The 18399-nt window shown below is 37.3% G+C and overlaps 1 protein-coding gene across 11 annotated transcripts in view; it reads right to left on the bottom strand.

Annotated features, from left to right (window-relative positions):
• Positions 1-18399, bottom strand: part of LOC135204157 (uncharacterized) — a 740069-nt gene that overhangs the window by 428094 nt on the left and 293576 nt on the right. For 3 of the 11 annotated variants that reach the window (XM_064234198.1, XM_064234201.1, XM_064234202.1), the window contains exon 2: positions 10451-10487. The exons of the other annotated variants lie outside the window; for them this stretch is intronic. The gene's annotated coding sequence lies outside the window, so the exon portion shown is untranslated. The remainder of the gene's footprint in view (positions 1-10450; positions 10488-18399) is intronic. 11 annotated transcript variants of the gene reach the window in all.

Here is an 18399-nt window from a genome sequence, read left to right as displayed (position 1 = left end):
CTGATCTATATAGATGTATGTCTGTACAAACAAACTGATTCAGCAAAGGTTGTCGCCAAGCGCAAGATGATTAATATCGTCAAATAACATTTCCTCTTCCGACTGAGACACTAGGATTCCCTTCACATTCCAAGCAATTCCCTTCACATTCCAAGAAATTCCCTTCACATTCCAAGCAATTCCCTTCACATTCCAAGCAATTCCCTTCACATTCAAAGCAATTCCCTTCACATTCCAAGCAATTCCCTTCACATTCTAAGAAATTCCCTTCACATCCCAAGCAATTCCCTTCACATTCAAAGCAATTCCCTTCACATTCCAAGAAATTCCCTTCACATTCAAAGCAATTCCCTTCACATTCAAAGCAAAACTGCCAAGCAAGGAGCCGGAGATCCCTTCTGCGCAAAAAGTAAGCAAAAGTCAATCAAGGCTTGAATTCCTTTCGGCCGTATCCCGTCCCAAGGAGGTTCTGTCCCGTCCCGTAACCGTAACCGTCCCGTCCCGTCCCATGCCTCCCAGAGGCCTCTCCGTCTCCTTCCCGGCAACCGCACGCACATAAAAATGTAGATTACATCCACATGTGCTCACATTTAACCTAACAAACAAAGAATAAAAGAATGTTTTATGTATCCGTGACCGACGGGCTCATTTGCATAATTCCGCCATAAGTAAGCGCCTACCCGCGCCTTCTTCCCCACTGCTATGATGAAACAGAAAACTGCACCTCTGGGCTTCCTTTAAGCCACGGAATTTATTGCATGATAAACTATGAAGGCCATAATACTCCGAGCAAAAGAAAACAAAGGGAAAAGAAAAGAAAAACGCAGCAAACAAGTACGAGTTTGAGAATTATTCTTATTTAATATAAACACTTGAAAAATACCGAGAACTTCAATCCCAATTGATAACAAGAATAGTTATGTAGTTACATGTAAAGTCAGATGACTGATTGCCAATGTAATTTCCACAGGTATCTCAATGGCGAACACGGACATAATAAATATATCATTACATCCATGCTTTCTAAATATTAACATTAAATTTGTGGTTTATGTTCCATACAACACCTGATATTAAAAAGAGGGGAATATAATATTGATTTGGTAACTATACAACCAGCAAGAGGCGAGAGAAAAAAAAATTAATTCGCAATTAAAAAAAGACAAGGTGGCCAAAAAAAAAACCTGTCCAATATTTTCCATATATTTCTTAGACTTTTTTCTTAGAGAGAGAGAGAGAGAGAGAGAGAGAGAGAGAGAGAGAGAGAGAGAGAGAGAGACTTCGGCGACGAAACTTCGAATACTGAATTTACCGGTTGCAACGTCTTTTTTTTTTTTCCTCAGTCACCAGAGATGGATAAAGCTTTTTGTTTTTTACAACCTAATATGAAAACTATATCCGCCATAAATTTTGACAATGGGACTAAAACGACTAGTCTATCGATTCATGTGAAGCCGGAGATGATTGGAGAACTGTGGAGATGAAAGAACAGGAATTTCAACCAGGCCTTTTGCGTCGCATAGCGTTGTTGGAGATGATGTTGATAATGATAATGATGATAATAACGAGGGCTTGAGGAAATGACGCAGTAACTAGCATCCCAGTTAAAGCAGAAACCCTGCACATACAAACACGTTGAACGGGGAAAAGTACTACATACACTGAACTCCACTGATCCCAATTCAAGTGTTCGAATCCTTGGTGAATTGGGTCACAAACCTGATTAAGCTGGTTCAAGAAAATACTAAAACTACATCAATATTCTTTTCGGTTTAGATCTTGTTTCAGCGTTCTTATTGCTATCCTGACTACATATACTAGCTATAACTCCTCCTATATGATCATATGGGCTTTTCTTTACACTATGTGCACTGAAACGTTTTAAAAATAAGATGTGAGACTTGCTTTGATAAGCACTCGACTGAGTTTATTATAAAGATTCATTTCATACGTTTAGTCAGGAACTTCCTAAAAAAGAAAGAAGAAAAAAAATCGCTTTTGAAATCCAAAAGCACAAACACACAACACAAACAGCAATGCAGATATTCAGATCAAAATATTCTATGAAGACAATTAAATTTATATTCCTTTCTTTTTCTCCCGGAAAACATAAGCAGAGGCTACTGCACGGATCACCACAGAATTCCTAACATCTATTCCAACCGATTCCGGAATGTAAAAAATGGCCCCATGGAGGCGGCCGACAGGAAAGTCAACAGCACCTCAACTCATTAGCGAAACTTTCTGGAGGAGGAGGAGGAGGAGGAGGAGGGATATGGGAGCATCATGGAAAGGGGGAGGGGCTACAGAATCCAGGGACAACCTGAAGTAGCTTCTCTTTAGCACTCGAGCTAAATGTCGGAAAGGCAATGAAATGTAAAGTAGTGAATCTCTTTGGGGCTTCGTCTGGACCATACGTTGTTCTCGTCTCAAGAAAAAAAAAAAAAAAAAAAAAAAAAAAAAAAAAAAAAAAAAAAAAAAAAAAAACACTCAGAAGTTTCTTCGGCGCAATCGAGTTTTCTGTACTGCGTATAAAGCTGTATGAAACTCTCAGCTACAACCGGGCAGTGATTAGTTGCTCCCCAGATGAGGTCAAGTAAAAGTGCGTCAGCGATGCCTCCAGAATTGGACTTGGTACGATCTATGGCTAAATTTAACCTTAAATAGAATAAAAGCTGCTGAGGATAGAGGGCTGCAATTTGATATGTTTGATGGTTGGAGGGTAAATGCTCAACATACCAATTTGGAGCCATCTAGTCCGAGTATGTTTTAAGATCTGAGGCCGCACATCAAAAGTACGGACGGACAGACAAATAGTCATCTCAATAGTTTCTTTTACAGAAAAATAAAAATTGATTAAAAAAGAGAAAAAGATAATGTCCTATATACTGTCATATATAATATATATATATATATATATATATATATATATATATATAGTTTTATTTATATATATATAAATAACTAAATATTAAAGTATATATGTATACCTGTACCAACGGAATCGAAATAAAACATTCCTTCAAGCTCAGAAGAAAATCAAATTCATGAAAATATAATTCACAGAGAGGGAAGGGAAAGAAGAGCTGCATACCGTAACCATATATATAGTGTGTATATATATATATATATTATATATATATATATATATATGTGTGTGTGTGTGTATGTGTGTGTGTGTGTGTGTGTATACACACACGTGTGTACAAATGCAAACATAAATAGGTAAACGACACAAGAGAACTAAATTCATCATAATAACAAAACAAATTATTGTAATATAAAAATAATATTCCTGACAAATGTAATCATCATCACATCTAGTATCTCTCTCTCTCTCTCTCTCTCTCTCTCTCTCTCTCAATTTTCCAAAGGCCTCCAATAATAGATCTGGTTACCGGAAAAGACTTAACACTTCGCAAATAAGGCGACAAACAGGTATGCCTGTGATCGGTAACACGGCTAACACATTCATCTGTTGTCCACTTCGTCGGGAAGATCAAATCTCCTCTTATACACGACTCTGGATTTAGGAAGAAGATAGATAAAACGTGAAAAGGGCATGTTTATCAAAATCTTTTTTTTATACATGACCTTGGCCTTAGGAAAAAGTCAGATAGAAGGTGACAAAGGCAAACTTATTTATGTTGCACTGAAGAGGGTAGCTTTCCTGCTTTCACGCAATATCGCAAACACGTTTTATAAATACATACATACATAGATATGTATATAAACATATGCACAAAACACACATATAGATGGATATATAATATAAATATATAAAAAATATAGAAGTACGAGATTAACGATTAGGTACGATAGAGAAGTAGAAGAGGATTATAGATATATACATATATATATATATATGAATATATAATAACATATATATATATCAGATATACATATATGAGATAATATAGGGGACACGCCTTTTTCCCCTCAGAGGGGAGAGGTGGCCGGTAGGTATTAGCCTTCAGAAAACTCAGCACGTGTTGAGCTGAGGTTTCAATCCCAGTGCATTTTCAAACTGGCTCAAAATACTATTACATAACTATCAAGTGCCTAATTGACTGCTTAATTCAATACTAGCATATTAGCACAGTGGGTTTTAATGGTACGTGCCCAACTACTCATACTCACCTGGGTTCGAATCCGGGTTATCCAGGCTAACAGGTCGATCATACTAAGTGGATATATATGATTATATATATATGATATAGTATATATATATAATATATATATATATAATATATAATTATATACATACAGATATATATACATACATACATACATACATATATGTGTTTGTAAAACGTGAGTTAGTGTGTTTGTGCTTATATATTCGTTCAGATTTGTATACCTGGAGGAATTCAAGCAATACTCATAGGAGAGAGAGAGAGAGAGAGAGAGAGAGCAGACGAGAACGAGAGAGAGAGAGAGAGAGAGAGAGAGAGAGGAGACGTCCTTACTGAAGAAGGTTAACCTAGAGCAAATTGCTAGTTCAAGTGCCGAGTTCTGGGAGTCCCAAACAGTGTCTAATTCGCAATGGCAGGGGCGGCTGGCCAATCTCTCACTTGTACGCCCACTCCCACCGTATCATAACATCGGGGGAAAATTTGCGGGTTCGGCCTCTGCCCTTCAAGTGGGCGAGGGGCCGCCCTGTCATCTCACCTGCTCTCAGCAGCCCTGTGCCCTGAGCCCTGAGACCTGAGACCTCTCAGTCCTGTCTCAGGCCTCTCTCTCTCTCTTTGCGTCATGCACCGAATTCCATGGAGAGAGAGAGAGAGAGAGAGAGAGATAGAGAGAGAGAGAGAGAGAGATATTCTTGGACACCTGCCTGCCTGCCTGGCAAACACCCCCCCCCCCCCCCGCCCCCCCCCGCCACCCCCATGCGCTGACACACATGCACGCAAGCAGGCACGTGTGCGCGCGCCCGCAGACATATAAACCTCCACGCACACACACACGCACACACATTTGGACGCACAACCAAATGATCTGGCATTCCAAATGCGTTATGACGATGTCAAAAAAAAAAAAATGCCTTTACGAGAGAGAGAGAGTATATATGTATATGTGTGTAATATATATATATATATATATATATATATATATATATATATATATTATGTATTATTTATTATATATATATATATATGTGTGTGTGTGTGTGTGCATGTATATAAATAACATACACACACACAGACACACACACTTATACATATATATATATATATATATATATATATATATATATATATATATCTGTGTGTGTGTGTGCATGTATATAAATAACATACACACACACACACACACACACATATATATATATATATATATATATATATATATAAAAGGTACAATGTTTTTATATATATATACTATATATATATATATATATATATATATATATACATTCACACATATATACATGCAAGAATGTACTTTGGTCCAAGATTTAAAATGACATGTGTCCTAAACTATTTAACATCTTTATAGACGGTCTAATCTGAGAAGTCCGAAAAAGGACAGTGGACATAACAACAAGACTACGAGACAATAAGTATGGAAAGCCTGGCACTCTCAGATGCTGCATTACTTAGTGACAGTTTAGTGTTTCCAAGTTTTCTCATCTTCAAAAGATGGTAAATGACTGCGCGGTAACGGCATCAGCGCTATTCCACTAACCACTTTTTTTTTTCAATCACGCTATTGTTACGAGATTTGTCGTCGTGCATCACACGCTTTTCCTTTTTTTTTTTTTTTTTTTTTTTGCAAGATATTTCTTCCCCTTTAATTTTTAGGTACACGACACTCATTTATTTTCGTTTTTATATCTAGCTTTAAGAAATTAATTTTCCCAGTTTTTTTTTGTGGGGGGGCGGGGCCCCACTGACATTAATTTCCATTCTATTTTGCACGCCACTTCTTTTTTTTTTTTTTAACGAAACCCCTTTATTTTCCATTTTTTTCCCGCACAACACCTACTTCCTTTAAAAAATAATAATAATAAACCTCATTTCCACTTTTAATATTATCAGCACGACACTAATTTCTTCCCGAATAAAACTAACCTCCTTCTAAGTTTTGGTTACACGACACTCATTATCTTTATTTTCTCACACAACAGCTTTCCGTTTTATATTTCTGATTCATTTCTATTAACATTTTTAACAGCACGACACTCAAATTTTTATATTTTTTGCACGATACTCATTTCCTCTTCAACTTTCTGCTTCCATTTTACTATCAGCCACCCGATATTCATTTACTTATTCTCAACCGCAAAATATTGTCATTTCTTTCTCCCCATTTATTCCCTGTCGCATGACATTCACTTCCACTTCAATGTTTCTACGGCACGTTTCTCAGTCCCTCATTCTATCTCTGGTCGAACGACACTCATTTCACCTTTCATTTTTGCCTGCATGAAACTCGTTTTCTCCCTCGAGTTTTTGCCGGACGACACTCATTTCCCCTTTTCAAGCACAACACTCATTTCTTCATCTTCTGCAAAACGACATTCATGTCCCATTTGATATTTTGGCTGCATGGCACTCGTTCTTCCTTTTATTTTATGCTGCGCAACACATTTTTCCTTTTATACTGGAAAAATAAAGCTAAAAAAGCTGGGATATATGAAAATGCAAAGGTAACTACCGATATATAACTAGGAAAACAATACTCCAAAAGACATTTCAAAATATCTTTGTCATTACTTGGGGACAAAAATTGCAAAAGCAATCTCTAAACTCCGCAGTCACTCACAAACTTATGTCAATTCTTTTGCGACGTTAGCTTCATTTATAAAGTTAAAAGGACCTCCGAGCCATACATAGGTGCTGTGACGTCAGTGAACACAAATCAATTAAATGTTACATGAGCCACAAACAACCTGCGCAAAGGAAAATGTATCAAGAAGCATTCCGACGAGACAAAATGCTTCGAATAGTTTCAAAAGAACTCAGCCGAAGGAGAGAGAGAGAGAGAGAGAGAATCAATCTCGTTCTATGCATGTCAAGGGAAACGAAGAAATTATAGGTTCGATAACGACAGATTAAAAACAAAATGCCGCCAGCAAAAAACGAATATCATAATATCTGGAACAAGTAATCTAGAAATGAATACTGACTGCTAACCGGCGTAACATTTTTTTTTCTTTTTTTTTTAGTTTTCGTTACAAAAGTCAAGGTTCATACTTGACCCTGAGATTTTTTTGTTTTTTTTTTCTTTTTTTTTTTTTTAAAGCTGGAAATGAACGTCGCAAGGCGTAATTCTTTCAACCTGTTTTATTCCTCCGTCTTCAGTCTCTCGTTCCCTTGTTTTGATCTTAAGCAGCTGACTTACATTTCAAGTTGTTGGTCAAAAATAATCGAATTTAATTTAATCTCTTTTGCCTGATCTTGATGTCAACCTCTGGCACACTCGTTCAACTACCTCACTGTAAAAATGATTTCAAACTGTAAAAAAAAGGTATTTCACGATTCTCATCCTCTTTTACTGTCAGACCGTCCGAGTCAATACATCATCCGCCAGATAATCCTAAACATGCTTTTTATTGCGGGAGTCTACTATTACCTATTTCTTCTGTGACGTTCAGTAAGACCATTTTCTGGATGTTTAATTCCTGTTGTGACCGAATTCTGGAGCGGTCTTCCTAATCCTTTATTGGAATCGCTGGATCTTCAAACCAGGTGGATTATTTTTTTTTTTTTTTTTGGGCTGGCCGGCATGAGAGAGAGAGAGAGAGAGAGAGAGAGAGAGAGAGAGAGAGAGAGAGAGAGAGAGAATGACTCAAATGAGACACATGGCGGGAGGAAAATCAACATCTTTATCTGACAGTGACAGAAAAATGAGCACAGAGAGAGAGAGAGAGAGAGAGAGAGAGAGAGAGAGAGAGAGAGAGAGAGAAACCAACAGAGACAGATGAAGGGAAGAAAATTCACATCTTGATCTGGGAGTAATAGAAAAATGTGCAGCGAACAAAACATTACACAACAGGGACACATGAAGTAAAAAAATAAATAATAATAAAAATAAGACGCTCGATCCACAAGCAAGTGCAGTGTCATTCTACGTAATAAAAGCCAGGCCTCTTAATAAACAAGCAATTTTCTGAGGAATTAAAGATTACCAAAATAAGCAAATGCAAAGTATACGGTGAATTCGACTTCGGTTTATCTAAAATAAAATAAAGACTAAAATAAAATAAATAAAATCTAAAATAAAATAAATAAAAACTAAAATAAAATAAATAAAATAAATACAACAGGAATATTTTTTTTTATTTGCGTCGAGAGAAAACGACGAGGAAATAAAAAAAATAAGAAAATAAAACAAATGAATTCAACTCCATTTCAAATCTAAAATAAAAAATAGAAAAAATAAATAAGCAACCAAACGATCAGAGGAGGCAAGAACAACAGCAACAGCAACAGCAACAGCAACAGCAGCTGCAGGAACGCTGCTGCTGCTGCTGCTGCTGCTAATGCTCCTGCTGCCCTCCGACGTGGTTGCCATGACGATTATCAAAGTCATTAAAAGTCGCACAAATGTGGCGACCCGGCATCGCTTTCATTTACTCCGATCTTAGCCTCAAATTTTTTTTTTTTTTTTTTTGTTTTTTTTTTTTTTTTTTTTTTTTTTTGCACGAAACGAATAATTCTTCGTCATGCGAATGACACTACGCCAAAGGAGACGAATGTGCCAACAACGCGCCCAGGAAGCAGAGGGCGTGAAAGAGATAACGCGTTTCCAGCTAACAGAAGTAGATGAATTGCTGTTGGTTGGCAAGTCATAAAAATTTGAAAGAGAGAGAGAGAGAGAGAGAGAGAGAGAGAGAGAGAGAGAGATTCACTACTTGTTGGAAACAATTCTTCCGAGACTTTCGATCAACAGACTGTAGAAGACTTGACTTATTATTGCAAGTATATATATATATATATATATATATATTTATATATATATATATAATATATATATATATATATATTATTCGAGCTACAAATGTCCTTCAACATCTAATTCGCTCTACCTTGGAATTAATATATTTTCATATATGTAAGCCGAGGGGGAATTTTTTAGTTGATAATAATTACGTCCTCTCGTGTGTGTGTGTGAGAGAGTGTGTGTATAGGAAGGTTAATGAAGAAATGTCTCACAAAATAATAAAAGCAGATGAAGAGGCAATGATTACTAAGATTAGGCGCGAGATATTGTTCCTTTGTACAATTGTGGAAATGATAATAGGGGAGTTAAGAATCGCAGGGGCATAACTTTGCAAAAGTGTAAGTGTATGGTGAGATTTTTCACTGAGAAACAATACAGACGACAGCAAGTTTAATATGAATATATATATATATATATATATATATATATATATATATATATCTATATAATATATACACACACACATACATATAAACAATAAACAACTGCGCAACAGAGAAAACAACAGTGTTGTACCCCTCGGAGGAGAGATGAAAATACAACATGACACTTGTGAGTCCTAAAAATAGGAGACAGCTGTAAGATTCTGCTGCTGTCTTGAAGAAGACGAGTATGCGACCTCTCTCGGTATAGCTGTCGTAGAATTTGATCCATTCCGCATCTGACAGCAACGCTGTTATCGTCAGGGACAAGCCTGACGTAGGCTGGCATGTGAGCCAACGGCAACTGGAACACACACTAACTTACATGCAAAGATGTCACACAAACAAATGTAAATATAAATATATATGTATGTATATATATATATATATATATATATATATATATATATATATATATATATATGCGTGTGTGTGTGTGTGTGTATGTGTGTTTATATATGCTTCAGAGAGAGAGAGAGAGAGAGAGAGAGAGAGAGAGAGAGAGAGAGAGAGAGAGTGGGTAATATATACAAAAGAAAACCGAGGCAAAAGCAATAAGTCATAAAGGATGTAAGAGTGGTTTGCACATTGCTGGTCAACCTAACTCGTTGCATCGACTCAAAACGGTTTAATGGCTATCAGATAAGAAATTCACTATGTGTCTATATATACATATACATGTATACATACAATTAGATTAATATATACACATATATATCTATTATATATATATATATATATATATATATATATACATGTACATAAAACATTAAAAAGGGTATAGTGTGTGGTCGAAACATGTCAAGAAAATAAGAAAGGATATAGTTGGTATAAAGTATATCACACTACCTGGAGCACACAATTATTCTCTCCTCTTACATATGGCAGATTTGAAGCCAATTTTACTGTCACTTTGCTTTGCTCCAAGTCACTTCTCCTTATCTCATAAAATGATCATCAAAATCTAAAATACAGAGATGATATACACAGAAAAAATGAATACCGTGGCTATGGATGACGTGCAATATAAAATAAAATGTAGGGTCGATCATGAATAGATTAAAACTAGATCTATTTACCTCATGTCGTTAGCCAAACTATTCTTCCGACGTTTACCTGCAGAAAGAGAAAAAAAGAACTGTTACAAACGATCATCATAAATATAAGAACTTTAATGGACCTTAAGAAAATGGCAAGAACAGCACAAGTTTAAGACAATTTTCCTGGTCTTACAATTAATGACGGCGAAAATTTGTACCTAATTTTAACCACCTTCAGGTTTACTTCCGTCGTCATATGAAAGGTAACATCAACCCGTCACCCAAAATGGAAAAAAACAATTCGTAACATAGTACATTTCCCAAAACAAAAACAACATTGATATTGTTTACATTAGCACTTTCTTTCGAAGCAGAGAGCTTTTTTTATAGGCTGACGAGGATTCTTATCCTTCAAAATAAATAAATAAATGAATAAATAAAAATAATAATACTAATATAATAAAAAAAAATAAAAGATTCGCATCCCGGAACAAACATCCTCCTAACATCGAAACTGACACACAAACAAAAAGAAAAAAACATTCTCGAGAAAAACCCTTCATGTAAAACGTACCCAAAAAGGTTTGGAAAAATAAAAATAAAAATAAAATAAACGATTCGCATACCGATATTATTAGCAAGATCCTGACGATCGCGAGAAAGAACCATTTATAACAACTCAGCCCATGGACTCGCACGCCTTACCCAATCCTAAACACAAACGCGACGTTTCGTCCAACCCCCCCCCCCCCCCCCCCCCCCCCCACCCCCACCCACCCCCCCCCCCCCCCCCCCCCCCCCCCCCCCCCCCACCCCCTTTGTCGCTCCTTTTGATGCGGGCCGCTCAGCGATGCAAAATACTCGCCGTCTCACGATTAATATGACCGAGTGTCGCTCAACCCGCGGGGAATGACGGCTGACGCGGCATCGGTCCGTCGGTCGAACTGACGCGTGAAAATCAATGGACCGGAATGGTTCCCATTACCGAGACATAAACTAATTGGAATGAGTTGCGTCGTGAATACGCATACGCTCCGAGACCAAGGTCATCTACTGAATGCACGAGGAGTTGTTGCGCATGTGCAGTTCTGGTTGGTTATGCTTGTGCAAGTACATAATAGTAATATATATATATATATATTATTATATATATATATATATATATATATATATATATATATATATATATATATAATATATATAATGTTTGATTTGATTACCCTAATTAGAAATACCTCGGAGAATAAGCAAAATACTACTTTTTCTCTCTCTTCATATATATATATATATATATATATATATATATATATATATATATATATATATATATACACGAGTATATATATATATGAAGAGAGAGAAAGAGAAGTAGTATTTTGTTTATTCTCTGAGGTATTTCTAATTAGGGTAATCAACTCAAACTCAAATATTATATACATATATACATATATTCCCGTACCCACAAGCCTTCAATTCAAGACATGAAATATTGCACACATTAATCTTTCCTATCCTAACACGTAGAACTTATGCAATCTCTCTCCTCTCTCTCTCTCTCTCTCTCTCTCTCTCTCTCTCTCTCTCCTCTCTCTCTCACGTACACTGGACATGACGTGACAAGTGTGCTCTGAGGACCGCCATTGGACTCTTGCTATAAACGGGTAGGAAAACCAAACACCAGCAGAGAGTGAAGCTCAAATATTTCGTTTTTATTTTAGCGAAAGCAGCAAAAAATAAATTCCGCTTTTTATCTCTTGTTCTATATTAAGCATCATTAGGGTAGCATGTACCATAAAACTTACACTGGTACGTCTGAGTCGACATATTTTAATTCGACACTGAATGACCGAATCAGAACACATGCACACAAACACACGCTCAAATATATGTATATATGTATATATAATATACATATATATACAAATAAACCATATATGCATACACACACACACACACATATATATATATATATATTATATATACATGGAGAGAGAGAGAGAGAGAGAGAGAGAGAGAGAGAGAGAGAGAGAGAGAGAGAGAGAGAGAGAGAGAGAGAGAGAGAGGTTGTAAAAGCTTAGGCTATGTAAGCATTCAAACATCTGTACACGTGTTGGCCATTGCCTGTAGTTCGTGATACAAAAAAAAAATAATAAAAAATAAAACGCTATTTTACGAAGTTTTAAATTTGTGATGCATTAGGCAGCACCAAGGGCATCTTTATCATCTTTATATAAGTTTTTTTTCTATCTAATTAAACTAACTCAATAAAGATCAAGGAACTCCGGTGATTAATATATATTCTACTTTTATTCGCCTCATTTTTGCTCTATCACAAACTGCATAAAACAACAAGATGCTTCTGTGACTGCGCACTTACAGCTTTTTATTACTACTATTAGTCATAATGTACCCTCATTCATGAAGATCAGGCCAACGACTGTTGTTCAAGCAATTCAAGCAAGCAATGGTAGAAAATAATGTTCATACACGATAAAATATATAGAAGGAAATAGTTAAATCACAATGAAGATAACGCCAATGCTTCTGACGAAAAAGTATAAAAATATAGGATGAAATATAGAAAAATAGATAGAAAAATAAAAATGATGAGTTGAGCAAAAATTATACCGAGTTCTCTCAGCTGTCACATTGAGCTACTCTTGTCAGAATTATCCCAGAGATGTGTCTTGCTCCCTATTACATTTCAGTTCCCTTGTTGTCTAAGCTACACCATATGCATTACAGGATATTCTTCATCTCTTTTTTATACTGTTCTTCTATGTTTAGCTGCTACTTAATCAGGTATTTGTTAAGCTAACCTTGTCTAATTTTCTTCCCTTCCTTGTTCCTACTTATCCAATTTTCTCATACCGACGTGGATGGTCTTTTCGTCTGTGATTTTTGGAATAAACAAGCACTACGAATAATAATAATAATAATAATAATAATAATAATAATAATAATAATAATAATAATAATAATCACACAACCGTACATAACATTGGTCGCGTATACACAATATTCAAGACCATGATAGTTTGTACTAAAATAATGTTTGTGTGTGTGTGTGTGTGTGTGTGTGTGTTTTTTTTTTTTTTTTTTGGGGGGTGCCTGTCCTCAATCTTCCTTTTTCACTATTTCCTCTTTTTCTCCTCCGGCGTTTGATCTCCTTACCCTTAACACACCCCCCAAACAACAAACGCACAGAAACTCTGACAGGCAACTGGCTCGCTTCTACTTGAAAGTAAAACAACTTGGAAAAGTTTATCTTATACCACTTGAACAGGAAACACTTTCCCAGTTCTATTTCATTCGAAAGGGAACAATACCTTAAATCACTCAAGGGTGAAACTTTATTCTATTTCATACGTATGGATAAAATGGAGAAACTTTATTCCATTTCATTTGCAAAGAATATTCAAGACAAGTTACTTGAAGCTGCAAAAGGAAAACAACAACTTAACTCTATTTCATCAGTAAGAAACAAAAGAAAAACAACAACTTTATTCTATTTTACATCAGTAAGTTGCTAATTAGGTGACCATCTTTACTGTATTTCGTCAGTTATACTAAAGGACAGTGATACGAAGCAACTCAGAAGGGCGAACTGACTATATGTAATTATTTATCCTATTCGACTCTATGCAGAGGTAACTGTTCTTTTTTTTATATAAGAAAACCCACCTCCTATTCGACTCTATGCAGAGGTAACTGTTCTTTTTTTATAAGAAAACCCCTATCTCCTATTCGACTCTATGCGGAGGTAACTATTTTTTTTATAAGAAAAACCCTATCTCCTATTCGACTCTATGCAGAGGTAAAAATTTTTTTCTTTTTCATAAAAAACACTATCTCCTATTCGACTCTATGCGGAGGTAACTATTCTTTTACAAGAAAAACCCTATCTCTATTCGACACTATGCAGAGGTAACTATTTTCTTTTTTTTTTCATAAAAAACACTAAATCCTATTCGACTCTATGCGGAGGTAACTATTTTTTTACAAGAAAAAACCTATCTCCTATTCGACACACTATGCAGAGGTAACTATTTTGTTTTTTTCATGAGAAAAACCGTATCTTCTATTCGACTTTATGCTGCGGTAACAAAAAATCTTATCTCCTATTCGATTCTATGCTGAGGTAACTAAAAACCTTATCTCCTATTCGACTCTATGCAGAGGTAACTATTTTTTTATAAGAAAACCCCTATTTTTTATTCGGCTCTATGCAGAGGTAACTATTTTTTTTTTTTTTTGTCATGAGAGAGAAAAAAAATACCTATAAACTATTTCACTCTATGTAGAGCTAATTAATTCTTTTCTTTTTCCAAAAGAGAAAAAATATTACAAAGTTTCACCAAAAAGAGAGAGAGAGAGAGAGAGAGAGAGAGAGAGAGAACTTGTGGGGTCCGACCGATCTGCGACCCGTACGTTGAGTAATGAAAACCTTTACAGTCCTGAAAAAAAAAAGGGGGAGGAGAGGGGGAGAATGGGGGGGCAATAAAACTTTATACTTGATGTCACGAAATTGTAGGGACGCGTTAGTTCTTGAAGGGGCATAGCATCTTCCTCTCTTACCTCCCAATGCATATCAAGGAATTGAGGGTTGAATATCAAACACTTTTTATTTCATTATTTCTCTCTCTCAGCACAATGACCAATCCGTTCGATTTATCGTCGTTCCTCTCCACTCCTTTTCTCTATTTTTTTTTTTACCATGAATTACGCAACAAACCGTGAAAGGATGTTGGTATGCACTTCACTCTGTATGTGACCATTCTCATACAGACAAACACACATACACACACACATTCACATGCAACTCTCCATTGAAATATTAACCAGTATCAAATCAACTACTAATAGACACCATTAAAAAAACCCAAACAGAAAAAGCCATATTAAAATACCATTTACTAAATATCGAAGGTCGAAAATAGCTCCAAACCAAGCGAGAGAGAGAGAGAGAGAGAGAGAGAGAGAGAGAGAGAGAGAGAGAGAGAGAGAGAGAGAGAAAATAGATTAATCAACATATTAAAAAACCTACAACTGTCTAAGAACCAAACCAAGCAAGGGCAAAGAGAGAGAGAGAGAGAGAGAGAGAGAGAGAGAGAGAGAGAGAGAGAGAGAGAGAGAGAATTAATGAACAAGTGAAAAAAATCTGCAATAATATAAGAATCAAGCCAAGTAAGGGCAGAGAGAGAGAGAGAGAGAGAGAGAGAGAGAGAGAGAGAGAGGCAAATGAACAAATAGAAAAGACCCTGCAATGATCTAACAAGAGTCAAACCAAGCAAAACATGAAAAAAAAGGACTAACGTAAGCCAAGGAAGTCTTTGCGATGCCAAACGTGATGAGACGCGGAGACGGGAGATTTGATATAAATTCTGACGCGAGGCTCTGCTCTCTATGGCCCGTCGTGTGGACACGGAATCTTGACCGTCGTCATCGTCGTCGTCTCCTCCGACGTGTTGTTGCCTCCACCGACCGACAGATCGACGACAGACAGACAGCCATAACCAACCGACCTACAGGCAGACAGATAGACCGTCCGACAGAAAGACCGAGCAACCGACCGGCAGATCGACCGAACGTCCGACAGACAGACCGACCAACTGACTGGCCGTCCGACAGACAGACCGACCAACCGACTGGCCGTCCGACAGACAGACCGACCAACTGACTGGCCGTCCGACAGACAGACCGACCAACTGACTGGCCGTCCGACAGACAGACCGACCAACCGACTGGCCGTCCGACAGACAGACCGACCAACCGACCGACAGATCGACAGAATGTCCGACAGACAGCCCGACCGCCAAGGTCATCATCGACAGCAAAGTGTCGACCTGCATCGTGCCTGAAGCCAACATGTAAATCCCTCGGCTCTTAACACCACCTAAGGCACGTCGCCTTACTTCTTCGCACGCTCTCTCTCTCTCTCTCTCTCTCTCTCTCTCTCTCTCTCTCTCTCTCGTCTATTTGCCCACCCGTTCTCGGGTATAAGCGTTCTCGCATGCTCTCGTGGCTAGCACAACACAATGAGAACTCGCCTGACAGAGAGACAGAGAGAGAGAGAGAGAGAGAGAGAGAAAAGTAATAATCTCGTAGGCATGAAAAAGGAAATTTAAAAACGGATACTGAAACGCTTTAGGAAATCAGGTGTGGAAATCTCACGAGCAAAATGCTCAATGAGAAAGGATCAGTTGACCTGTTTTGTCATCTGGCGTCGCAACGGGTGGCGTCATCGATACCGTCCAAGGAATTAGGGCAGATTTGATCGCGTGATGGGTCAGGGGTCAAGGGTCAAGGATGGTTTTGGGAGACACCAATATACTGAATTTACGTCACAGCAACCCCCCTCACCCCCCCCCCCCCCAGCCTTCTTTACGGCAGCCATAATAAACAAATAAATAAAATGCAAACAAAATCTCTGTCAGCGTCAGGTTCTTCGGATGAGTGTTTGGACTTTGTAAGTGCAAGTTTGGAATTGGAAGGCCAAGCGCTGAGACCTACGAGGTTATTCAGCGCTGAGAATGAAGTTGAAACAATTGTCAGGAGAGAGCGGATAGTGAGAGAGTGGATATATAAGATGGAAGAAAGACTATGAACGGAGGTATTAGTAAAAGTAATGAAAGGGGTTGCAGCTATGGGCCGAAGGGACGCTGAGGAGAACTGCAAGGGATTAAAACTTCAAGCAAGTCATGAATTTTCAGAAATACTAAGTAATATCAAACAGAGGGCACAAGTAGCGTTATCTATATATAAAAAAACGCGATGAAAACCGCTATAAAACCAAAATTTTTCACAAATTCAATTAAGTGATGAAAACTACCAGCGTTAACCAAAATTGTCCTTAAATGATAGGAAATGAAATCAGTGAAACCAAACCAAAGTCGTCTATGAACAGATTGAGATAATCGTTGGCCTGAAAATAAAGGAAGGAACATGTACCCCGCAGTAGCATATACAACACATCTTTCCTTCCCTTATAAACACCGGTCGCTTAACACCGAATTTCCAAAGACGAACGTATACCACAAAGAGGGTTAAGCAAATCTGTCCATTGCGGGATATAACTCCTCGCTGTCTGTTCTGCCACTTAATTCACTTGCCAAGGGATGCATTTTCATCTGAAAGGTTCTGAACCCAAATTAGCTCGTTCGGTCTACCAGGAATGATCACACGCAATCTTAATTTCACCAATGAATTGACGTTTTCGCTGTTCCTCCGTCATGTTCTCCATATTCTGGTGCAGCCCGTCTTTGCTGCAGGTGTCGATAGGATTTGGTGTCGTCCTCCATTCTTTCGGTGTAAGAGTTCACTAAAATTTGCCACATTTTTAAAAATTGTTTTTTGTTTAAAGGAAGAGTTCACAAAGAAGCTGGCGCAATCCATTTTTTCCTTGTGCGAGTTCACCAAGATTTGCCATGATAAGATTGCAAGAATTCACACAAAAATTCCCTACGATTTAGTTTCCCATTGCGGATGTTAGCTAAAGTCAGGTGCAATCTGGTCCCTTGCTGTAAAGGCTCAAAAGGAGTAGGTTCGAAAACTGGTGCTGGCAGATCTCCCCAGAGAAGTTCACCACTACAATTTGATGTAATGTAGTATCTGTTGCAGGAGACCGCCCAGACTTGGTGTGACCCCATTCTTAGTTGCAATCGCCCACTAAGAATGTTCAGAATAACGTCTTAGATGGAATACATTGTACTTAATAGGACAGTCGTCAGTTAAAAATCAACGCCTCTGCAACAAGACTGAGAAAGCTTCTACTTGGGATCTTGGATATCTGAATGAGATAAAATACTGATAAACTTAGGAAGCTGTTCTGACAACAATCACTCGAAATCTTGGATGAGGACTTTTTATATATATCTTATTTTTTTCTCCCATTTCCCCTTTCACATTTCTAGGCTTTCAAAAAAAAACATATCCACGATATATATATATATATATATATATATATATATATATATATATATGTATGT

This window comes from Macrobrachium nipponense, chromosome 44 (assembly GCF_015104395.2).
Source record: "Macrobrachium nipponense isolate FS-2020 chromosome 44, ASM1510439v2, whole genome shotgun sequence".
Lineage (NCBI taxonomy): Eukaryota > Metazoa > Arthropoda > Malacostraca > Decapoda > Palaemonidae > Macrobrachium > Macrobrachium nipponense.
This window is presented reverse-complemented; position numbering and strand designations above follow the sequence as displayed.